The sequence below is a fragment of the Acomys russatus genome, chromosome 17 (assembly GCF_903995435.1).
Source record: "Acomys russatus chromosome 17, mAcoRus1.1, whole genome shotgun sequence".
In the NCBI taxonomy this organism is placed as follows: Eukaryota; Metazoa; Chordata; class Mammalia; order Rodentia; family Muridae; genus Acomys; species Acomys russatus.
The window spans coordinates 2,150,876-2,176,704 of NC_067153.1; the positions used below are offsets into that span (position 1 = coordinate 2,150,876).

Here is a 25,829-nt window from a genome sequence, read left to right on the forward strand (position 1 = left end):
TTTCTACAGCAGTATAATTTTATGTTCCCAACAGCAGTGCCCTGGGTTCTGATTTCTCTATTTCCTCCAGTATTTATTATTTCTGATTTTTGAAACTGATGATCTAAATGGATATGAAGCAGCATTGCTTGGTTTATATTCTCTAAATAGTGTGATATCAAGCAATCTTTCACATATTTAATTGCTCATGTATATATCTGCTTTAGAAAAGTGCTTATTGAAGACCTCTGCCCTCTTCTTTCTTTTATGGCTTTCTGAGGAAGTTTCACTGTGTAGTCCAGGCTAGACTTGAGATGATAACTCCTAGCCCTGCCTCCTAAGAGCCTGGGATCACTGGCTTTCTTTGTCCAGTTTGAATTGGATTGCCTGTTGCTGAAGAGCTGTCAGTATTCTAGAATTATACAATCTGAATATTAACCCTTTCCTGTGAGCTGCCTTTTCATTTTTTGGATGGTATTTTTTGATGCACAACAGGTTTTCACTTTAAGGAAGTCCAATTTAGCTTTTTACTTTTGCTGATTTTGTTGTCATATTCTAGCCAGTAGTTGTAAATGCTTTATAGAAAAAGGCAGGCAATGTAAATGTGAAGGCCCATACTTCATGCATGAAGGCAAAATAAGTTTTTTAATAAAAATTATAGTTCCTGGGGCTGGAGAGATGGCTCAGAGGTTAAGAGCACTGACTGCTCTTCCAGAGGCCCTGAGTTCAATTCCCAGCAACCACATGGTGGCTCATAACCATCTATTTATACTGGGATCTGATGCCCTCTTCTGGCAGGCAGGCGCACACACACAGGCAGAATGTTGTATACATAATAAATAAATAAATAAATCATATATCTATTTCTTGTAGAAGCAAAAAAAAAAAAAAAAAAAAGCAGATGTGGAGAATAGAAGCCCCAATATTGCATTCTCAGCAATTTAAGTGAGCTGAAGTAACAGTGGGCTCAGGCTGTTTAACACCTTTCTTCCTCCTAAGCCTCACTGATGAGTCTAGTCACTGTATCTCCTCTTGGGTTCTCCCACATCTCCTCCTCTTGTTAGATGACATCTTTTTTCTCATGTTTTCAACTGCCTAATGTGTCCTTACTTATCTAAAGCTCAGAATCTCCAGATATGTCTGCATCTGCCCCGCTGTTTGCTGGGGTCCCCAACAACCAACACTGCATGACACTGCATGACACTGCACGACATTCAGCAGCTTCCAAGAAAAGCAATGCTGGAGTGTCCCCGTGGGCTCATTCTCCTCACTCCTATATCTAACCAACCAACAAGCTGCTTAGGGGGAAAACGCCCCAAAGTTGCTTCATGTCATCTCCTTCTCCCTCTCCCCCTCTCCCCCTCCCCCCACCCCCGGAATTAGAGGCTTTATTGGAAGTTTAAATTGCTTGACTAACAGCCCTTTAAAAACACTGAAAGACTTTTCTGAAAGTGTCTGTGCAATTATGTGACTCACACTGCTAAGGTTTTCTTTATGCCCGGGGGAGCACATTAACCTCAGAATCCAATAAGAAATATTGTACAGTGTTTGTGACACACACTTCAATTTTAACTCATCTGGTAAAGCAAAAAGACAGAATAAAAATCAGTGGTAGTTGGGTTTTATAAGGTTATTTAAAGTGTTTGATAACAGATCAGCTCTTCATAATTCATATGAGATTTAGTGTATTTTGTTTTGCTTTATAAATCTTCTTAAATTTGTGGAAATGAGCTTTTTAATCTACTTATACATGTCTAATTGTCCACATTGCACGTGTACACACACACACACACACACACACACACAAATTAGCTATACACACATATATAGAAAGACAGATGAGTTCTATTGAAACTTGTACACATACTGAACTTAATAGAGTTATGAATGTATTTAAGTTTTGCTGATTGCTTACAAGTTAGCCTAGCAAAAATCCTCTGGAATAGTTACTTCACATTATGTTTGAATGGGAAAAAGAAAGAGGAAAATACCCTGCTTGTATGAGCTTGTTTTCAGAAGGTCACAACAATCACTTAGGATCCAAGTCCTGCATGTTGGCTCACAGGACTAGATGAGTAACCCAGACACAGAGACGGGAAGTCGTGAGCAGTGACTCTGGAGACTCATCAGCCAGCACGTCACACACGTCACACACGTCACACTAGAACGCGAGTGCCACTCTGACTAATGCCATTTTCTTACCAAGATCTTGATTACCCATTTGTGTTTCCCTGTGGTAAGATTTTTTTTTTTTTTAATGTAGTTCAGACTGGATTAAAACTCATGGCTGCTTTGCCTTCTTTTTAGTTCTGAGACTTTATGCCAGCCTCTCTAAAGTATTTTACCAAGGTTCTAAGACTGTTGAATACCCAATCTGCTGTACAGCTTTTCCTGATGAGATGCAAGCAAATGTCTGTTCATGCAGATGATAGATCAAAAAAAATGATGCCAGAAAAATCTTATTAAGCCAGGTAATTATTGGTGTACAGCAGTATGGGCGAAGGGTTACCTACAAAGGCATGTGTGGCTCAAGCATAGTCTCATCACCAAAAAATACCCCAACATGACGAGGACTCAGGAAAGGCTGCATGTCTGGGGCTCTCTGCACAACTTTCATGCAGTTCAGCTGGTCAGAAGGTCTCTTGTCCACAGAATGTGTTGCTGCTTATAAACCCTTAAGGACGGTCCTTGCAAATTGTGTGCAACCTGATACCTAAGTGCTGTGTACTTTCTGAGCCTTGTAAATTTTGTTTACTTCCTGAGTCTTAGTGAGCCGACTTCCAGGATGGACTACTCTCATTCTTACATAATTACTATACACAGCCTTTGCAGTGAGTGCTTACTGGAAGAGCCATATATTTCCACCATTTGATTATCACTGTGGTAATTTTCTAATCACCAAATTGTCCTGACCTGGGTATACTGACAGGAAACTGAGACTAGGGAGCCAAGTATTCATTAATCTAGCTAAGCAAGTCTGACCATCATCCAGGGAGAAACTTGATTACAACAGGCCCTTCCTTCCTCAAGCTGCTTTTTCTAGAACGAGAAGAGTAAGTAACATACATCCTCTATACATTTAATTAATCCAAGCGTCTTTTACCTCCATGGCTAATCGGCTTTTAAAATCATTTTCTTTTCCAAAGCAGCAGAATTTACAACATTCAGCACATGTCACTGCATATAAACGTATGGCTTCCTAATTTGAGCACTTGTTCCATGAAAGTTTTTATAAATACATGTGCCTTGTGGGTAATAATAGACAAGAAAGCCTTATGCTGCTGAGTCAACTTGTTTCACCCTGCATACAAACACAGGAAGAATTTAATATTTTCTGTTTCACAGAATTACAAAATCAAGAGATTTTTACATTAGGGAAAATATTTAAATCCCTCATTTTATATCTGAAAAAACAAACAAACAAACAAACAAACAAACAAAGTAGGTCCGAGAGTAAGATTACTCTAAGGTTACATAGCTATTTAAACATAGAACTAGAGTTAAGAAATGCATTCTTTAATTTCAAAGCATTTATTCCACCACAGATGTGTACCTTATATACAGTTTCGTTTTTGACTACTGAATTCAGATCAGGTCAGAGGTACAGGCTTACGATGTTAAGAGTTTAGTTATTCAATTCACTTTTGAAATAACATTTATTTGTTTGAATGTGTGTCAGGGTGTGTGCATGTGTGCCTGTGTGTTCATCTGCGTGTGCATACCTGTCCAATGTTCAGGAGTTGGTTCTTTCCCACCACCATATGGGTCCTGAGGATCCAACTGAGGCCTTCGTCACTGAGCTATCTCATTAACCCAACTTTCCAATTCTTATTCCCAGAGTCCAAAACTCACTCCACTTACTCTGGTCTGAGGGGCATCTTTCCTTTAAACCTCTAGAGCAGTGTCATGTGTTCTGTGCTCATTCTTGCCTTTTCATCTCTCAAACAGCAGGAAGACGGCGCCTTTCAAAGGACAGATCACGTCACATTCCCCTGTTGCTGTGAACTCTGCATTTGGATTTTCATATGAAATCTTTATCGCGGTGAATGTGATCTGGCCCTGTAACATGTGTCAGGTCCGTCTCTTGTCACATTCCTTCTTGCTCACAAGCTCCAGCCATGCTGGCCTTCTTAGCTGTTCCCTGAGAATTCTGTGAATCTTTAAGCTGGCTGATCTTCCAGACTGGAATGTTCTTCTATAGACAGTGTGAGCACTTATTTCCCTGACGCCTCTACTCAGATGTCCTCTTCTCAAAGAGGATTCCTATGGCCACCAATTTAACGGAAGCTTCGGCCACGGTTTACTGTTTTGTCCTCTATTCTGTACAGGCTGTAGCTGGCTTTCTCTGCCACCAGAGTGCAAGTGTGGAGACCAACAGCCTTCTCTTTAATTTCCACATCCCCGCTTCTAGGACTGTCTAAGACTTAGTAGGTACATGATATTATTTCACACAAAACAACTAATATTCACTTACTAATTCATTCAGAAAGAATTTATTATACATTTATAATGTACCCAGTAGTTCACCAGTACTGGAGATTCAGAGATGAGTAAGACATAGTTTTGTTCCATTTGGTTTTCTAAGGAATTTGAGGTTTGGGAGATCTTCTGACATGTGAGCAATAAATTACAAGACAGTCTCTTAAGTGCTGTAAGAAAAGTGTTGACAGAACAATGAGAATCCAAGGGCAGAGACTCGAATTTTGCTTTAATAAGGGAAGAATGCCTTGCAAAAGAAGCCGTCCTCAAGTTAAACCCTCCTCCCTTAAACATTATACTTCCGCAACATATAATAACTCTCCACACTTATAGGACACAGCATGATGCTTTAATGCATATATAACACAAAACTGGGGTGTGACAGTGTCCATTACTTAGTGTTCACTAAGTCTTAAAGGATAAGACAGTTACACAAACACAAACCTAGCTGAGGTGGAATGTTCTGGATCCAACATCTTTCATGAGAACTGCTCTCAGACACATCCTTTCTCAGCACAAACACCAGAAGACTAAATTAGGTGCAAGTATTCCCACGACGCCATGGCGCCATGCTGTGCTGATTGTACACTTACCCTAACACTGTAACTGTCTGTAACCCCAACCTACCCAAGGGCCCATCACACTCTAAAGTCTGAGAGGGGTACTAGCTACTCTTACAGTCCAGCATTAAAGCACTGCTCTTAACATAAACGTTACTGAGTAAATCTTAAGTCCCTCCCTGTAAAATATGGACGGGCGAACTGGAGGGAGGGGGTGCTGCAGTTGGGATGTTTTATATAAGCAAAAAATAAATAAGAAGAGCAATACTTAGAATAAATAAAACATTAAAAAATAAAGTAATAGCAATGGGCCTATACTTCAAATTCGAGATTATCTATGCCACTCTCTGAATTTGTAATTTAACAAATTACTTATTCAACATGAAAGAAAGGATTAATTTGTGCCTCTATCATTTCTTTCTTAATAAAGAATGCAAAGAGAGAGGTCACAAGGCATAGAATTAAGAAACAATGTTATATGAAGTCCTAGAGATGAAAGTTTTATTTAAAATATATTTTTCTTAAACTTACTATTCTAAGCAGAAATTTTACTGCTTAGGGAAACTTGGGGAGAGGAAATAATGTTATTCACTAAATTATTACTGTACTTCCATTTAATAATGATGAAAATGGTTATTCTCAAGTGAAGACATTTTGTCGGTTACACCCATTTTTTTCCCCTGATGAGCCCAATGAGGCATTTATCTCTATTATACAAATGATGAGTCTGAAGTTAAATTAAATTAAAAAAATTTTTAATCCAAAGTCACAGAATAAGTAAGTAGAAAAGCAAGAATTATAGCTATTTTAATCTGGTGCCAAATCTTGACTCTAATTTAGTTTATCTGTGGTATCTGTAAGCCCAATTTAAACTGCACTCCAGGTTTGCTGGGCACATTTCATTTGCTGAGCTAACAGAGAAGGATACGGCAGGCAGCAGACTGACCTACTGAGCCTTGTTTAATTTTCAGAAACTGGGGTTTGTGCTTTCTGCTTTATCTCAGTGAGAATACAGGGGAAGTCAATTTTCCATCAGTTTTTTTTTAATAGCTGTGGCTTTAACGTTTGCCACGGCTCCAAGCAGCTCATACCCCAGACATTAATCTGTTTGTATACATTGAGTCATTTGCCTCTTGTAAGTGGCAATCTAATTCAACAAGAAGCATAACTTCTAGCTGGTATGAATGGGTTCCAACCCTCCATACAATCTGTGCTGGAGTTGAATCTATAAAGGGACAGGGGACAGTTTTCACCTTCAAATTCACAAAATTAGATATAAAATTATAAAACCACTGATTAAATTTAGAAAGGAAGGCTCTTGGGACATTAATTTTATATACTTTACTAAAAGATACTAATTTACAAATACATAGCAGAAAAGGGGAATTCTTAAAAAGTAGCACAAACAGTACACAAATGTAGAGGGACATGAATAGTAATTAAGAGTGCAGATGGAAGATGATTGCTTTATAGGAAATTAGAAAGCTCAAACACTGATACATTTGGTAATGGTGTTGAAAACCTTTTAGCCACACTTTTTGTTTTTAACTTAAAAATCATTAACTCTGAACTCAATCCTTGGTATTTTAGATTACTGTTAATTTAACCTGCATCTTTACACTTTTAGGGCACAATAGTTATTTATAATGTTCCTTCATGTTACACTTCACTTGCATCCACTCTTCAGTCCTCAGTTGAGAAAGACATGTTGATGCTTTACAGAGAGAGGTCTGCAGAGCAGATGCTTCTCCACTGCAGAGCAGCCAGTCCCAGTAAGGGACACAACAGCACTCTCAATCAGAGCCATCATGTGCCAGGAATGCACAACAGAGCACTGATGATAAGCCAGCGTATGAGTCAGAAGGTCCACATGGGATACAAATATTTGAAAACATTATTAGGAAATCCTACTCCACCACTGGGACAGCCGTATGCTAGAACAGTCTAAGAAACAATCAAATACTTGTACAAGGTACTTCACATCTGCTGTGTTTATTACCTTAATGGTTTCTAAATATCCTGTCATAATTCACTAATTTTGAAGACATTTACACAGAGATCTTAAAAAGTATTTGCAACACCAATGAGAAAAGATTATTCCTTTAGTAGATACTTTAAATCTAAAATTTAAATCTATTTAAAATAGCCTACCCTTTTAATTTCTCTTAAGCGCCAGGAAAGTCTTTCACAGAGAAGCCTCGGTTGGAATGGACAGTCCACCTGTTTTGCCTTCTGTCTGACATCACCCACTGGGTCTGCAGGACCTCACACTCAGGGGTTAACTCAATGCAGCAGCCTAGACACCTGGTGGAGATGACTGCGAAGCTGCTCCAGAGGTGCTCACAGCACCAGCTAAGACAAAGTCTAATAGCTCCTGGTCCCAGAGACAAAACATAATCAGCGTCCTACCGAGGACAGCAGGGAACACGGGTGCACTTGCTGCTCAGAGCTGAGTAGTCGCACAGAAAGCTGGCTTGTGGGGTAAAAGTCAAGAGTAGTTAGTAAAGTTCTAGACCGAGAGAGGTGTCGATGCAGAAATATTCGGTCTAGAATGGAAACTGAGAAGTGAAGCTGATACCATAAGGAGAGAGCCCTACAGCTCAGGGGATGGATGCCTTACACACTGGCGTCTGTACAAACTGCTTGACAGACAGGGAGAGGAGCCTTGGGAAGTAAAGGGAAGGCAGAGAACAAGACTGAAACAGAGGCCGGAATAAACTCACAGCTGAGATCCAGATATCAAAGCTAATTAGAGTGGGTGAGTGTAAGCAGAACTTTAAAGACAATTTTGAAAAAAGTCATAAGGGGAAAATCAGTATTCTGAAAACCTTTTGTACAAATATAACAGGTAAAAAATAAGTTGAATATACTGGACCTAAATAGACCAAACTGACTCTAAAAACTGTGTGTGTGTGTGTGTGTGTGTGTGTGTGCGCGCGCACGTGTGTGAGATGGCGCAGAGAGCAGTGGTGGAGTCTTTCCTCCCTTCTCTCTGCACGGCTGATGCCTGTTCATGTATTTGAACACTTGGTTCCCAGATGGTGGCCCTGTTTGCAGAGGCCGTGGAACGGTAAGGCACACAGAGCCTTGCTAGAATAAGCCTATTACTTGGGATGGGCCTTGAGTTTTATGGGCTCACCTCACTTCCAGTTTATTGTCTCGGCTTTCTGAATGATGAAACGTGAGCAGCTGGCTTACTGTCCTGGCGGCCACTGCCACACCTCTGTCTGTATTACGCACTCTCCTTCTGGGACCAGACTATTCTCCTTTAAAGAGTTGCCCTTATGCATTTTCTATATCTAGCTTGTAAAACAGTACAAAATGCAAATAAAAAACAAACAAACAAAAAACAGTATAGCTTTCAAAAGAGTATAAGTTCAGTCACTCAGTATTATTAAGACTTGTGGGACCTGAAAGTACGCGCCAAGAACACACTCTCCTCTTGTTGCTATTAGTAGGTGGTCCCTCAACTTTAGTGCAAAACCAGCGCAGCAACATAGACAGCTGCTGTCTTGACACACCTGTCCTTAACACACAGGAACTTGATGGATCCCTAGCTCGTTGCATGTTAGCAGGCATGCCTTAAAACTACATCAAAGCTTTCAGAAACTCCACAAGTCATAAAAGACTTGTGCATCAGTAAAACAAGCCTAATGGTGAGAAAGTGTGTGGGCAGGACTTCAGAGGTTCATGATGCAAGATTGTACAGGTTCTTGGCATTATACTAAAGGTTTCCAAACAAGAGATTATCTTCCCATCCCCTGTGCATAACACTGATGTACAACAGAGTAATTTAAACAGTAAACGTAACCCTAACTATGACTTTTATTTTTTCCCTCACAGCCAAAAATCTGTCAAAAGATTAGCAAAATATAAAAGGAGCTTATAAAATCCGATGTTTTAGAATAACAGTTGGAAGACTAGTCTATTATGATAAGCAATTTATAAAATGGCCACTAGAGGGCACCACAGGCAAAAAACTAAAATTTCTTTAATCAGAGGTTCCTACAAAGGTTAATATTACATTAACTCAGCATCTTTATCAGAAAATAGATTGGTAGCCATGAATAATTTTTAACCAAGATACTTAGCACTACTATCATGACTGTGATGCCATTATAGTTTAAGAAAAGCAATTATATTTTATAAAAACTTCTAAAGGAGAAAAGAAGTTCTCAACATTTGACAAGTTCCAGAATAACTTACAAAAAATAGAGAGAAAGCCCAAAGAATACTTGCTAATTCCACAAAGTCAATAAAATCCTATAATGGCACATAATTATATTATTGTATTCTCAATTGATTTTATATGAAAATTAGGATATATCTTACATTCCTAGAACAGAAGGGCTAATTCACAAAAAATTTCATCTCTTATTTACTTATGTTCTTTTATAAAATTTTAATACATACTTCATGAAGAAATATTACTTGCATATATTTACAGTTGCTACTATTAAATATTTTTAACAAATCAACTTCAGAAATATACAATGCAAAAAAAGCAGCTTGAAATTCTAGGACCAAAGCAAGTTAGTATAGTAAAAATAATTCTTCCAACCCAAATGCACATTCACATTTCACTTAGGCACTGCTAAAGAAAGGTGGCAAACACCACTGTGTAACTTGTAAGTTCATAAAAGAGAATTCCTTATACACGATGCTCTGGTCAGAGTGTTTCAGATCTCATTAGAGGTTGCAATATTTATCTGGACATTTTATATCCTAGGAGACCCAAATCTAAATATGGAATTCGTCCATCTGCAGCCTATTTCATACAACATTACACTCAGACCTGTATCTACATGCTGGCTGCAACCATTACATAGGGCAGACAGGAACTTTTCTACTGTGGCGTATGCCAATACTCAAAATTTTAATTTTGGAGCACTTTATAGAACTCAGATTTTTTTCATTAGGAATGTTGAAGCTATACATTCTGTGGTAATGATGATTTTGTAGAACTATCCTGAATAAGGAGTAAAATGCAAGTAAAATTACTATAAAGTACTTACATATTGTGATTCAAACATTTACATAATTATCAGTATGTGTCAGTTGATCCAGGACAGAGTTAGTAACTCGACAATAACAGTGAGACAAACATTCACAAAGAGCAGAAGGTAATATGCTATGTGGTATGCAGTAGCACACGGCCAGCTGAATGAAGTCAAAAAAGAAACCAGTTTTTAGAGGGAACAACGGCTAAGACAGGCACAAGCAGCAGACGGGCCTTCTGGCTTTCTTTAAACGCTTGGAGCAACTCCTGGGGCCACTACCCACTGCAGAAAACACAAGCTTTGGGGCTTTCTTGATATATACCCCCCACACACATATGCATTCTCATCTCCCTGTTATGTAAAGGACCTGGATGAGTCATGAATGCTCGAAGTTAAATGCACACTAAAGCAGTGGATCACCCAGGAAAGTGTGTACAGTACACACGGCAGCTGCAGTGCCAAATACACTCAAAGTGAAAGGACAAAGGCTCCGGCTGCTCCACAAAAGAAATCTGGTGGTGATACATGAAACAGTCAAAAGAGATCTGGTGGTGATACATGAAACAGTCAAGAGAGAGCTCCAGTTTCACTCGAAGGAGGAAAGCCCAGAAAAAAAGTGTAGGCAATGTGACTACATCAAGAGGAAAACAGAAATGGAGAGTTTTGAGGAAAGTGTGTTTTCAGATAAAGCGATGGAGACAACTGCTACCCTTACGCACACAGCACACCTGCAGGCTGCTATCTGCATCAGGACCACGATCATTTTCCTTGTCCTACCCACCAGTTAGAGCTGCCTGCAGGCAAAACTGTCTACCTTTCTTCTATACCAGCATTTACAAGTGGACAAAAGATATTACTCTAAAACAGGAAAAGAGGCATAGTGGGTGACAGAGGCACAGAGTTAGAGAAAAGTGAGGCCTGGTTGATATAACAAGAAAAAAGTAAAGTCACATAACTTGGATAGTTCTATGAAGTCTCATGAAAACTTCCCGAAGTAAATGGGTATGGAAAGGATACCAAACACAATGGCACCATACCCAAATGACTTCCTCTATGGCATTAATAAATAACTGAAACTGGAAATTCAAATTATCTTTAGTAACATGACAAAAATACATACTAGGGTATTATATATTATATATAATATATATACATATGTGTGTGTGCATGTATATAGGATCTGTGTGCATTGGTGCAGTAAATAAAATCTAACTAAATTGAGAGTCATTCCATGTTGATGGAATAGAAAAATAAATATTGTTATGATGCTATTTATTTCTAATTTTGTGCTTTGCTAATTTTGTTTTTGTTTTTGTTTTTTTTTTTTTTTTTTTTTTTTTTTTTTTGAGACAGGGTCTTGCTAGATAAGCCAACCTAGTTTTGAATTTGCTAAATAGTCAAGCTGGCCTTCAATTCATAATGCACTTCTGTTCTAATCAGGGCTTTATTGCTGTGAAGAGACATATGACTATGGCCACTTATAAAGGAAAACATTTCACTGGGACTGGCTTATAGTTCAGAGATCTAGCCCATTGTCATCATGGCAGGAAGCAAGGCTGTGTTCAAGAGGGAGCCAAGAGTTCTACATCTTGATTGACAGGCAGCAGGAAGAGAGAGTGTGCCACTGGGCCTGCCTTGAGCTTCTGAAACCTCAAAGTACACCTACAGTGACACACTTGCTCCAACAAGGCCACAGCTCCTAACTGTGCCGCTCCACGGTGACCAAGCATTCACGTCTATGAGTATATGGGGGCCGTTCTTATTCAAACCACCACAGCCTGCCTGAGGCTCACAGAGACTGAGATTGCAGGCACATATCACTACATGTAGCAAGAAGGAATTTCTTTCTGACAATATATACATTTAATTTCAACTAAATGGAAATTATAGGAGTTTAATATGCAAATGTTGACAAAATGACACTAAATAATATATAGAAAGGCAAAAGCCTCATGCACTGAATAAAGATGACACTGTTTAGTTTTACTTCAGTAATCAAGATGCCAAGGTATTGGCAAAACCAGAAATAGACCAATGATATGACAATGATTCAGGATGAAGCGTTCTGAGTCAGAACAACAGCTGTGGTCAACAGGTCTCTGAAAGATGAACTAAGGCAGTTCACTGGAGAAAGAATGGACATTTAAACAAATGGACTAGAGCAACTGGGCAATCATAATAAGAGCAGAAGACCTAGTACAAATGTTCAAAGCTCTCACAAGAATATATGTATGTATGTATGTATGTATGTGTATATATATATATATATATATTAGACTTTAACAGTACATGAAGAAGGTTAAAAATTTCAGAATAAAACCCAAGGGAAAAAAATCTGCATTTGGTGCTGAATTTATAGAACTAAAGAACACAACTCAAGGAAAACAGAAAAGTTTTTTGGGTGCGGGTGGCTCTGAAGGATTTTAATACTACAGACTTCTGAAAAGGGAAGACAAGACAAAGTGGAAGAAGATATAGGCAAAGTGCATACCTTAAAACAACCTTACAGCCAAAGCACTCAAAGACCTCTTCACAAATCAGTATTATAAAACAACAGTCCATTATAGTGAGGAAAGCAGTAAGCAAGACACTGTGTCAACGAGGAATGAGAAATGCGAATAAACACAAAACAGTTTCACATCTATAACATTAAAGAATCTAAATTAAAACAGAAAACACATGTAAACCTATTAAAATACCTAAAATGCAACTGCTACCATATTATATTAAGAGAAACTAAAAACAAAAACAAAAAAAGAAACTCACATTTGTTGTTGGTAGAAATACAAAATGGTAACTTATGAGTTGAACTGAAAGTTTCTCACAAAGCAAAACACACTATAACATCCAGTCCAAATTTCCATCTTAGGTGTTCTTTGTTTTGTCTTGTCGCTATAATAAAACATCCTTACAAAAGCAACGTAGAGAAGACAAGGCTAATCCAGCAGTTATGCTCACAAGCCATCATTACAGAGAGCACAGCAACAGACGCTTAAGACAGCTGTTCACACTGCACCCGCCGGCAAGACACTGAGGAGACGGTTAATACATTCATGGTATCTATACTCTTACACAGTCCAGAATCCCCTTTCCAGGGAATGGTACCACCCACAGTGGGCAAGTCTTCCCATCTCAATTAATGTAATCAATAATATTTCCCATAGGCCTAGTGAGAAGCCGGCCAAACTTCTAGATTCTCAATTGTGTCAACTTGACAATTAAAACAATCACAGTGATTTACCTAACAGACTTGAAAATTTACACCCACACAGAAGCTAGTAAAGCAAATGATAAGAGAAAATGTGTTCATAATTGCCTCCATGTAAGAAGTCAATACATCCTTCAACAGGCTAACACTCAAACTGAGGTACAGTCAGACAATACTATATGAGTCATGAATAACTTATTAAACTGCAAAAAGAAATGGAGGAATCTGAAATACATGTTGTTAAATAAAAGAGGACAATATACAAATGCTATATATAAACTGGGTGTGGTGGTGCACACCTGTAATCCCAGCACTTGAGGAGGCAGAGGCAGGCAGATCTCTGTGAGTTCCAGGCCTGCCTGGTCTACAAAGTGAGTCCAGGACAGCCAGGCTACTCCAAGAAACCCTGTCTCAAAAACAAAACAAAACAAAACAAAAGGCTATATATAATTCCTACTATATAATATTTCATAAAAAGATACAAGTAGAGACTATGAACAGATAAGCAGCTGCAAGTTTAAGAACTCTGGCAATCAATATAATCACAGAGGTTATGTGTCTGTCTATTTTCAAATAGTCTTGCTACGGAGCTTAGGCAAGCCTCAACTTTGAGGCCCTCCAATCTCAGCCTTCGAGGTGCTAGGATTACATTGCATTCAGCTCCACAGAGGTTCTTTTTGGGGGGTGGATAGTGGTGGTGAAATCGTTCTGTTTCTTATTGTAATGGTACATGTGTGACAACATGTACTAATCAAAATCAACAGAACATGACATTATAGAAAAAGAACCTGAGGAAAATTCGGGACACAGGGCCTGAGCTCCTTCTCTAGCCACACGAAAAAGAGCCACACACGGTAGTGCGCACTTGTAATCCCCATGCTGCAGAAGTGATGACAGGTAGCTCCGCGGGGCTTGCTGGCCAGCTGGCCTAGCCTACTTGGTAAGCTCCAAGCCAGTGACAGACCCTGCCTCAAAAAAAGCTGTATGGTGCCACAGAACAACATGTAATGTTGACCTCTCTCCTACACACCCCTCCAACCCCCACCCAAAGCATGTGCAAGTAAACACTCAAAGAATATGCAAAACATTTACCTTGAAGTCATGGGACCTGAGAATAGGAAACAAAATGTGAAGAAAACTAAAGCTGAGCGATATTATAAATGTACGGAAGAACTTCAGTGATGCTCATCAGGAGAAAGACGCTAACAGCTTTAGAGTGGAAAGAAAACTAAAAAGGCCAAAGGAACTGTACTCAGCCTCTCTGCGTCTATGGACTGTAGCAAAATTATCTTTTATTTAAGAGGTAATATCCACTTATCAGTAAGAACTTACCATGTTTGTCTTTCTGGGTCTGGTTTACCTCACCCAGGCTAACTTTTACTAGGTCAGTAGATCTAAAGTAATTTATCTAAATTGATAAAATTGGCTGCAAATTTCATGTCATTGCCTTTAACAGCTGAGTAATACTCCATTGTGTAAAAGTACCTCATTTTCTTTATCCATTCTGCAGCTGAGGGACATTTGGGTTGTTTCCAATGTCTGGCTATTATGAACAAATCTGAGCAAGTGTCTGTGCGGTAGAACAGAGCATCTTTTGGGTAAGTGCCCAAAACTCTTGAGGTAGATCGGTTTCTAATTTTTTGCGGAATTGAGTCTTGAGGTAGATTGATTCCCAATTTTTTGAGGAATTTCCATATTGATTTCCATAGTGGATATTCAAGTTTGCACTCCCACCAGCAATGGAGGAGTGCTCCCCTTTGCTCCATCCAGTTCCTTCCAGAATGAGTTGTCATTTGAGTTTTTATCTTAGGTGTTCTGAGAGCTGTTAAGATGGAATCGCAAAGCTGTTTTGATATTTTTTTTCCCTGATGGCTAAGGATGTTGAACATTTCTTAGTGTTTCTCAGCCATACTTCTGCTGATAATTCTCTATTTAGATTTGTCTCATTTTTAAAAATTGGATTATTTCATTTGTTGATGTCTATTTCTTGAGTTCTTTATATATTTTGGATATTAGCCCTTTGCCAGATGTGGAGCTGGTGAAAATATTTTCCTAGTCTGTAGGCTGCTGTTTTGTCCTATGGTGTTCAGTTTCATGAGGTTCCATTTTTTAGTTATTGATCTTAGAGCCTGAGCTGTTGGTTCGAGAAGTAGTCTCCCGTGCCAATGAACTCAAGGGTCTTCCCCACTTTCTCAGAAGGGAAACTAGGCTCAGTGTATCTAGTTTCATGTTGAAGTTTTTGATGCACTTGCACTTGAGTTTTGTGCAGGGTGATAGATATGGATCTATTTGCATTTTCTACCTGCTAACATGCATTTTTACCAGCACATTTGTTGAAGATGTTTTCTTTTCTCCAGTGTATATTTCTGACTTCATTATCAAAAGTAAGGTGCCCGTAGGTATGTGGATTTCCATCTGTGTATTCAATATGATTCCATTACACTGATCAACCTTTTTTTTCCATACCAATACCATGCAGTTTTTAAAAAAATAACAATTGTTCTGTAGTATAGCTTGAAATCAGAGATGGTGATACCTCCATTCCAGGAGGTTCTTTTATTGTACAGGATTGTTTTAGGTATTCTGTTTTGTTTTTTTTTTCCCCATAAAAAGTTGAGTATAATCCTTTCAAAGTCTGTAAAGAATTGTGTATTTTAATGGGGATAGCATTGAATTTATAGATTTGCTTTTGGTAAAATGGTCATTTTTACTATGCTAACCCTACCAATCCATGAGCATGGAAGATCTTTCCATCTTGTGACATTTTCTTTAATATCTTTCTTCAAAGACTTGAATTTTTGTCATACAAGTCTTTCACTTGCTTGGTTAGAAAAATATTTTATATTATTTGTGGCTATTGTTATGTTGTTATATATGTCTTTGATTCAATTCTACTCCATTTATCAACCTATCTTTGTTTTTTAATACCAATACCATGAGGTTTTTATTAATATTCCTCCGTATTACAACTTGAAATCAAGGACGGTGATTCTTCTGCAGATTGATTAATTGATTGATTGTACATCCTGGTGGTAGTCTCATCCCTACTCCCCTCTCCTCACTCTCACTCTCCCCCTTCCCCTAGTCCTCAGAAGAGGGGAGCCCTCTTTCCCTTAAACCCCAGCTCATCAAGTCTTATCAGGGCCTAGCCTGTCCTTTTTCCCTGTGGTCTGGTAAGACAGTCCCACCAGGGGGAAGTAATTGAAAAGCTGGCGAGAGTCCATGTGAGGAAGAGCCCTCCACTTACTAGAGGACTACATGAAGCCTGAGCTGCCCATCAGCTCCATCTTTGTAGGAGCCCTTGGTTGGTGCTTCAGTCTCAGTAGGCCCCTCTGGGCCCTGGTCAGTTGGCTCTGTTGGTCTTCTAGTGAGGCTCTTCTCACCTTCAGGTACTTTCCCCCTTTCTCCACTTTCCCACAAGTCTCCCTACATTGGTCTCAGCATCTGGTTCATGGCGCTGCTGGTTGGAGCCTTTCAGAAGAAAACTGTTAGGCTCCTGCCTGCAAGCATAGCAGAGTAATGTTCTTCCATGGGTAGGTCTTGGGTTGGGCCAGGCATTGTCTGGATGTTCCCTCAATCTCTGCTCTATATTTATCCCTGCACATCTTGTAGGCAGGGCAATTTTTGGGTCAAAGTTTTTGTGGGTGGTTTGGTGCTCCCCTCCCTCTATTAGAAGACTTGTCTACTTAGAGGGTGTCCTTTTCAGTCTCTATGGCCCCTGCTACTAAGACCCTCTGCTAGAGTCCCTCTCATATCCTCGGGGGAGCCTGAGTTGGGTCTCCAGCTTGTTGCAGAGATGCCCCAGCCACAGTTTTTCTTTTTTTACAGGTCTTTTATCCTCCCACACCAGCTCTCTCCAGCTCTGAACTCTACCCTCATCTCTCTCTGTGTTTCCTCTCCTACCTTCTTCCCTCTGTTCAATCACTACCTCTGTCTTTTCTGTTTTTCCTTCTGAGTAAGATTTAAGTATCTTTCCTTGGATCTTCTGTGTTAGTTATCTTTTTTCAGTCTGTGCATTCTAGTCTGTCTATCCTGTAGTATCTGGCTAATATCCACTTATAAGTGAGAATATACCATGTGTGTCTTTCTGGGTCTGGGTTACTTTACTCAGGATGATCTTTTCTAGTTCCATCCATTTGCCTGCAAATTTCATGATTTCTTTGTTTTTAATAGCTGAGTGGTATTCCATTATGTAAATGTACCACAGTTTCTTTATCCATTCTTTGGTTGTTTCCAGATTCTAGCTATTACAAATAACGTTGCTATGAACATAGTTAAGCAAGTCATCTTATATGGTGGAGTGTATTTCGGGTATATGCCTAGGAGTGGTATTCTTTTATTGGCTATTGTAAAGGGTGTTCCCTGATTTCTTTCTTGGATCAGGGCTACTGATTTTTTTTTTTTTTTTTTAGTTATTTCACTAAAAGGTGTTTATCAGTTGGGGGAGTTCCCTGGGAGAATTTTTGGAGTCACTTATATATAGTGTCATATCATTTGTGAATAATGATACTTTGCCTTCTTCCTTTCCAATTATTATCCCTTTGATCTCCTTCAGAATTCTTATTGCTGAAGCTAGAAATTCAAATACCATATTGAATAGATACAGAAAGAGTGGACAGCCTTGTCTTGTTCCTGATTTTAGTGGAATTGTTTTGAGTTTCTCTCCATTTAATTTGATGTTGGCTGTCCACTTGCTGCAAATTGCCTTTATTGTGTTTAGCTTTTTCCCTTGTACTCATGACCTCTCCAAGACTTTTACCATGAAGGAGTGTTAAGATTTTTGTCAAAGGGGTTTTTCAGCATCTAGTGAGATGATCATGTGGGTTTTCCCCCTTTGGTTTCTTTAAATGGTGGATTACGTTGACTGATTTTTGTATGTTGAGCCATCCCTGGATCTCTGGGATGGAGCCTAATTGATCATAGTGGATGATCTTTTTAATGTGTCCTTGGATTTTGTATGAGAGTATTTTATTATGTATGTTTTGCATCTATGTTCTTGCAGGAAACTGGTTTGTTAATCTCTTTCTTTGTTCAATCTTTGTGTGGTTTGGGTACTGGGGTGACATGAATTTGTCAGTGCTGTTTGTTTCTGTCTTGTGGAATAACTTGAGAAGCACTGGCGTTAACACTTCTTTAAAAGTCTGGTAGAACTCTGCACTACAACCATCTGACCCTGGCCTTTTCTTTTTGTGTGTGTTGGGGGGAGGGTTTAGGAGGCATTTAATGATTGTTTCTATTTCCTTAGGGGTTATAGTTCTATGTGAATTGTTTATCTGATCTTGACGTCACTTTGGTAAGTGATATCTATAAAGAAAATTATCCATTTCTTTTAGATTTTCCAATTTTATAGAGTACAAAATTAGTATGACCTAATGATTCTTTGCATTTTCTTGGTGTCTGTTGTCATATCCTTCTTTTTTGTTTCTGATTTTGTTAATTTGGATATTCTGTCTTTTTGTTAGTTTGGATAAGGGTTTGTCTATCTTGTTGGTTTTCTCAAAGAACCTACTTTTTTATTTTATTGATTCTTTGACTTCTTCTTTGTTTCTAGTTTATTGATTTTAGTCCTCAGTTCAATTATTTCCTGCTATCAACTCTTCCTGAGTGAACATGCTTCCTTTTGTTCTAGAGCTTTCAGGTGAGCTGTTAAGTTGCTAATATGAGATCTCTTCAATTTCTTTATATAGGCATTTAGTGTAATGAACTTAGAAATCTGTGCAGTTTTCATTGTGTCTCATAAGTGTGGGAATATTGTGCTTTCATTTCCATCAAACTCCAGGAAGCTTTAAATTTCTTTGTTTATTTCTGCCTTGATGTAGTAATCACTCACTAGAGAGCTGTTCCGTTTCCATGAGTCTGTAATGTTTTCTGTTGTTGTTGAAATCCACTTTTAATCTGTGGTGGTCTGGTAGGATAAAGGTGGTCATTTCAATATTTTAATTTCAATTTTCTTGTTTTGTCAAGACTTGCTTTGTGACCAAATATCTGGTCAATTTAGAAGAATGTTCCATGAGATGCTGAAAAGGTTATTCTTTTGTGTTTGGATATAATGTTCTGTAGATATGTTGGGTCCATTTGATTCCAGTATTTCTGTTTAGTTCCATCTTTTAGCTCTAGTATTTGTTTGGTTTTGGTCTGGATGACCAGTCTATTGGTGAAAGTGGGGTAGTAAAGTCTTCCACTATCAATGTGTGAGGGTCAATGTGTGATTTAAGCTTTAGTGGTGTTTCCTTTATAAATGTGGGTACCCTTAAGTTTGGAGGCATAGATGTTAAGAATTGAAAGATCATGTTAGTGGGTTTTTCCTTTGATAGTATAAAGTGTCCTTCCCTATCTCTTTGGATTATTTTTGGTTTAAAGTCTATTTTATTAGATATTAGAATGACTACACCAAGTGTTTCTTAGGTCCATTTGCTTGGAAAATTTTTTCTAACCACTTACACTGAGGTAATGTCTGTCTCTGATGTTGAGGTTTGTTTCTTGTATGCAGCAGAAGCATGGATCCCAACTTCACATTTGTTAGTCTGTGTCTTCTAACTAGGGAACTGATCCCATTAATACTGAGAGACATCAATGACCAATGACTATTAATTCCTGTTATTTTGTTGGTGGTGGTTATGGTAGTGGTGGTGTGTGCCTCTTCTTTTGGTTTTGCTGATATGAGATTATTTCCTGTGTTTTCATGGGTGTAGCTAACCCCCTTGGGTTTATGGATAGGCATTATTTAAATTTGACTTTATCATAGAATATTATGTCCTCTCAATGTATGGTAACTGAGAGCTTTGCTGAGTATTTGTGGTGGTGGAATAAAATGGCCTCCATAGTCCCACAGGGTGTGGCAATATTAGGATGTGTGTCTTTGCTGGAGTAGGCGTGGCCTTGTTAGAGGAGATGCGTAACAAGGGGGTGGGTCTTGAGGTCTCAAAAGCTTAAGCCTGGCCCGTGTGTCACTGTCACTTCCTGCTGCCTGTTGATTTGGATATAGAGCTCTCAGCTCCTTCTCCAGCACCATGTCTGCCTGCATACTGCCATGCTTCCCACCATGATGACAATGGACTAACCCACTGAAACTGTAAACCAGCACCAATGTAATGTTTTCCTTTATGAGTTCCCGTAGGTGGCCATGATGTCTCTTCACAAGGAAATCTGTACAGGCCCTTCTGGCTCTTAAGAGTCTTCACTGAAAAGTCAGGTGCAATTCTAATAGGTCTGTGGTTATATGTGCATGTTTTTCTCTTGCAGCTTTTAATACTCTTTGATATGTATGTTTAATGTTTTGATTATTATGGGGTGAAGGGACTTTATTTCTGGTCCAATCTACTTGGTGTTCTGTAAGCTTCTTATACCTTATAAGAATGTCCTTCTTTAGGTTAGAAAAGTTTCTTCTATGATTGTTTTAAAAATTATTTTCTTGCTTTTGAGGTGGGATTTGTCTCCTTCTACCCTACTACTCTTAGATGTGTTCTTTGCATAGTGCTTCAGCATTCCTGTATGCGTCATATCAGGAGTATTTTTTTTTAGATTTAAGGTTTTCTTTGACTGATGTGTGTATTTCCCCTATTATATCTTCAATGTCTGAGATTCTTTCTTCTGTCTCTTGTATTCTGTTAGTGATGCTTGTAACTGTAATTCTTGTTTATTTACCTAGACTTTCTCATTTCCAGAATTTCCTCAGTTTGTGTTTTCTTTATTGCTTCTATTTCCATTTTCAGGTCATAACAGGTTTTTTCACTTCCATCAATTGTTTGTTTTTTCTTGGCTTTCTCCATTTTTTGGTCTTTTCTTTAGTTTCTTTAAGATATTGCTTTATTTCCTCTTTAAGGGCATATGTCATCTTTGTAAAGTTGATTTTAAGGTCATTTTCTTCTGCTTCAGCTGTGCTGGAATATTCAGGGTGGGATAGCTGGTCTGTGATGGTGCTATATTACCCTGGCTGTTGTTAATTTTGTTCTTACACTGGTATCAATGCTTCTACATTTGGGTGATTATAGGTCTAGCTGTTGATTTCTGAGTTTGTCTTTTGTTAGATGGGTATGTATTTTCTCTTGATTTCTGTTTTCTCTCTGGTCTTCAGGCTGAAGTGGACTGAGGTTAAGTAAAAGAACTCCACCTGAGTTGGAGGCTAGACTGCTGATAGCCAAGGTGGCCTCTGGTTGAGCAGGGCTTCTGCCCAAGCTGAGGGTTAGAATTGTGGTAGCTGGCATGACCTCTGGTTCAGCTGGGGGGGTCCTCCATCAGAACCAGGGGAGGGGACATGGTAATGGGGAGGATTAGTTCAATTGAGGGTAGTCTGAATAAGTACTAGGTAGGAACAGTCCATGGGCAGGAGGCCTACTTGGAGTTCTGGTGGCTAATGTGGCCTCTGGACAAACAAGTGCTTCTGAAGAAGTTATTAAAAAAGGTTTTAACCATTTAATACATGACTTTTTCTATACATTTACAAAAAAAATACTAAGTATCATATTATAATATTTAAAAATTAAAATAGCTAAGAAATAACTGGCAGACACATCCATTAAAATGCCAGGAGCTGAAGAACCAGCCTGCCTCCATCTTAGGCTTAAAAGACATCTATGGCAAAGACAAACTAGGTTCATTCCTGTTTATGATTAAACTTCTGTTTCTCAAGGATTGGCTACGCCTGTAACCTTGGCTACAAGTGGCTCTGTACTGCCTGTTCTAGGAACGTCAACCACGTCTTTGTTTCAATAAGTTATTTATAATCCTCATGTCATATATTGGGTTATATGACCACCTATGATATGACTACCTTGTCATACCCTCCTTGTAACCATGTCTGTTTCAGGGGAACTGACTTGTTATGCTTATGTTCTGCTCCTATAATACCACCTATTTTGCCCATCAGATCCCCGCTTGGAACCCCGGAGCCCTGTCTTCTCCTGTCCAGTGCTTATCTCTCAAACCCCACCTTAGGGGAAGATAGCCTGTGCACAGGAATAAAAAAGCTCACTTTATTTAATTTGGCCATGATGATTTGAGTCAGCGGTCTTTGAGATTAACAAAGCAGCACAGAGATATATACTTAGCTTTCTCTGAAACACTTCTAAAACAACAGAAGACACAGACAAGGATACATCCATGTGGACAATGAGGCAACACAGGGTAAGAGATAACAGCCAAGCAACTAGAGAAAAGACCGAGAGTTAGAAGGCAGGCAACAACAGCTTCCTGAATGTTCTTTCACACATTCAGGACTTTAAGCTCTCAAGAAGAGAAGCCACAAGAGGCAAGCAGATCCTGGCTCAGAGCAGTCAAGTCCAGTCTTTTATACTGAGGTTTATTATTCTACTATTATGCTCTTCGCACAGAGCTGCAAGTACCACTCTCAAATATCCCTCACTATACACTACATGGAGGCCAGAAATACAATCAGGGGATCAAAACAAAGAGACAAGGAACCCCCATCAAATTATCATGAAAATCTGACAATAAAGACGAAGAAGGCTATCTTGGTTATTAAACGCTTCATATGGAAAATACACACAGGTTAAATGAGAAGCTTGAGACGACAGGAAGCACACACAGAGACAGAGAAAACGGGGAGAAAAGGACACAAGGAACAGCATCACTGAAAGTTTAATATCAACTTCAACAAAAAATAAGGAGGAAAAGAAAGAGAAGGGGAATGGAATTATTAAAAAACAGAATACAATTCCATACATGTGAGGGCACTTACAGATTGAAGTTTTGAAAAGTCACACCATGACAGCATCACAAGAAGCTTGAAATCGCAGGAAGAACAGGAAGAGCGAAACATTCAAAGGATTAGGTACCCAGAATAGTGCCGGTGCTGGCACCAGCCCATGTGACGGGTATGGAAATAAAGCAAGGCCTTCAAAACCCAGAGCAACATAATTTCTAACCCAGAACTCCACACTAATTGTCAAGGTCTGAAAAAATATAATGTGAGGAGAATCCTATGAGATATGGCCCGTAACAGTATAGAAGTAACACACACAGCATTGACCAAAGCAAGACACATCAAACACACAAGGGAAGAAATGGATTCTCTGGGGATGGTGCTGCAGGAGGCTGGACGATGGCAGACTAGACAGGATAAAGAAAACACAGAATAGTAAGCTATCCATGATTTGACTTACAGTAGAGTTCACAGCTCCTGTGCCAGAAACCAGTACAACACACACACACACACACACACACACACACACCAGACGATTATCACAAAGAAATAGCATGTAGTCACAGCATTTATACTTGTGAAAAAGATTTACACAGTCCCAACTCTCTGTATACCACAGAGGGATTTTTTTTCAAAGTATGGTCCACTTATATAGAGAAAATCAGAAGTACCAAACAATTGAGTTAGTTCTTTTAAAGAATTTTACTTAAGTCGGGCATGGTGGTGCATGCGTTTAATCCCAGCACTCGGGAGGCAGAGATGGGTGGATCGCTGTGAGTTCAAAGCCAGCCTGGTCTACAAAGCAAGTTCAGGACAGACAAGATAACATAGAAAAACCCTGTCTCAAAAAGCCAAAGCCAAAACCAAAAGAAAAACAAAAGTTACTTATAGTCAAGAATTTTAGCTCAAATATAAATAGACCTACTAATTCATTAAAGTCACTTCTCAAGAAGTACTTTTTAAAAGTTTAAGTTACATTTATAAAAATTTCCACTAATGCATACACACTTGGCCACATAAAATGTGTTTTAAAATGCTGAGTTTGTTAGTGATCACTCTCATTTTTAGGGGGTCTTAGGCAGAAAAACAAACAGCAGAAACAACTACCACCATGAAAATAAAATACCTGGCCATGGTGTTATAGGAATAATGGCAGTGACAATACTCACAGAAATAAAGGCTCAACTCCACGTACACTGCACGTATTCCCAAACACATGCTTTGATGATAGCAGCCTGAAAAGCTTGGAGTTCAGATGTAAAGAAGTTACTAGAAATTTCCCACTGCTTTTCCAAGGTCTCATAACCATTAAGACAACGCTTTCTAAGTTAAGATGAAGTAAGACTGTGTTTTTATTTTGTGCAAACCTAACATTAATAAATATTTGTAGGTTTTGTTCATCATTTTCCTTCATATGATATTTTATATCCATTCAATTCTTTAATCTTTTCTTAAGTTTGCACTGTGACAAAGGAAATACCTGGGCTGCAGTGACAAATTACTTATTAATCTTCTAACCCAGTTCTAAAGACTACCAAATTCAGTCTGTTAGCACCGTTCTTTTCAATAAGCACAGAGAAGCATGATGAGAACGGCTGCCCAAACAGTGAGCTCTTCCAATGCACATGAGCATGCAAACATCCCTCCCACTCACACACAACGGACTCCCCGGACAGTGAGCTCTTCCAATGCACATGAGCATGCAAACATCCCTCCCCACTCACACACAACGGACTCCCCGGACAGTGAGCTCTTCCAATGCACATGAGCATGCAAACATCCCCCCCCCCACACACAACGGACTCCCCGGACAGTGAGCTCTTCCAATGCATATGAGCATGCAAACATCGCCCCCCCCCCACTCACACACAACAGACTCCCTGGACAATAGGTAAACGAACCATGCCAACTTGAGTAAAGACACATGCTGCCAAGCCTGATGGCCTTAGCTCCATTCCAGCGTCACTCACAGGGAAATTGAACCAATCCTTATAAAACTGTCCTCTTGTTTTCCATCTCTTGCTAGAGTAAGTGTTCTTGCATATGCACACACACAAGCTCATGTATATGCACAAGCACACAAGCACAAGTGCACAAACATTTTCCTTAAATCATCAATTGATTAGTTTAAATACTACATGCAATGAATACTACCTATGCCCTAATTAGCAAGCTACAAATTGTATATGTTACAGCTTGAATGCTACAGATAAATTAGCATATTTAAACAAGAACAAGAAAGCCCTGTATGTCTACAATTTTATCAACTTTTTGTGTTGATCTGTTTAAAAAGTGTCAAGCTTTGTGAAAATATCTGACTTTCATAAAAACAACAAAAGCACCACTTTAATGACACACTGTGTACCTCTGTGTGAAACTAGAATTTTCCTCAGTAATCTCAAGTCAGACGGAGAGGCTGAAGATCCCAGCCAAGGGAGCATCTTATCTCCCACATAGAGATTTTACATCTTTCTCACAACTTGTCAGGACAAACAGAAGTGTAGACACTGCTGGGCTGGACCAAACCTTACCAAATGCTGAGGTATGGTACCTCTGCCCTCTACTCAAACAGGCCGCATGTCAGGACTCTGAAGATAGACCTGGGGGAGAAGAGGTGCTTCCTGGAACTGTCTGTTCTTCCCAATGTAGTGACTTTGAATCAAATGGCTTTCTCTGCTTTCAGTATCACTTGCTTGTTTAATTGGGCCATAGAGATAAGCAGCCAAGTCCACCTGGCCAGGGCTGCCAGAGCCCACACTCCAACCCTAACAGTTCTGCTTGTAACAGCTGGGTACTGGTCATTTGTATGCATGTGGGAATAGAACTGACTAATCTAACTCCATGTGTAATATTTTTAGGAACAGCCAACTGTTTCACACAAAATGGGAAGCATTTCACATTCAATAAAAAAAGAATGCATTTCTCCATATAGTCACTTGCTA

The 25,829-nt window shown here is 39.0% G+C and overlaps 1 protein-coding gene across 2 annotated transcripts in view; it reads right to left on the reverse strand.

The window, feature by feature from the left end:
• Stk3 (serine/threonine kinase 3) overlaps positions 1-25,829 on the reverse strand; it is a 248,492-nt gene that overhangs the window by 73,008 nt on the left and 149,655 nt on the right. The gene's annotated exons all lie outside the window — the stretch shown is intronic.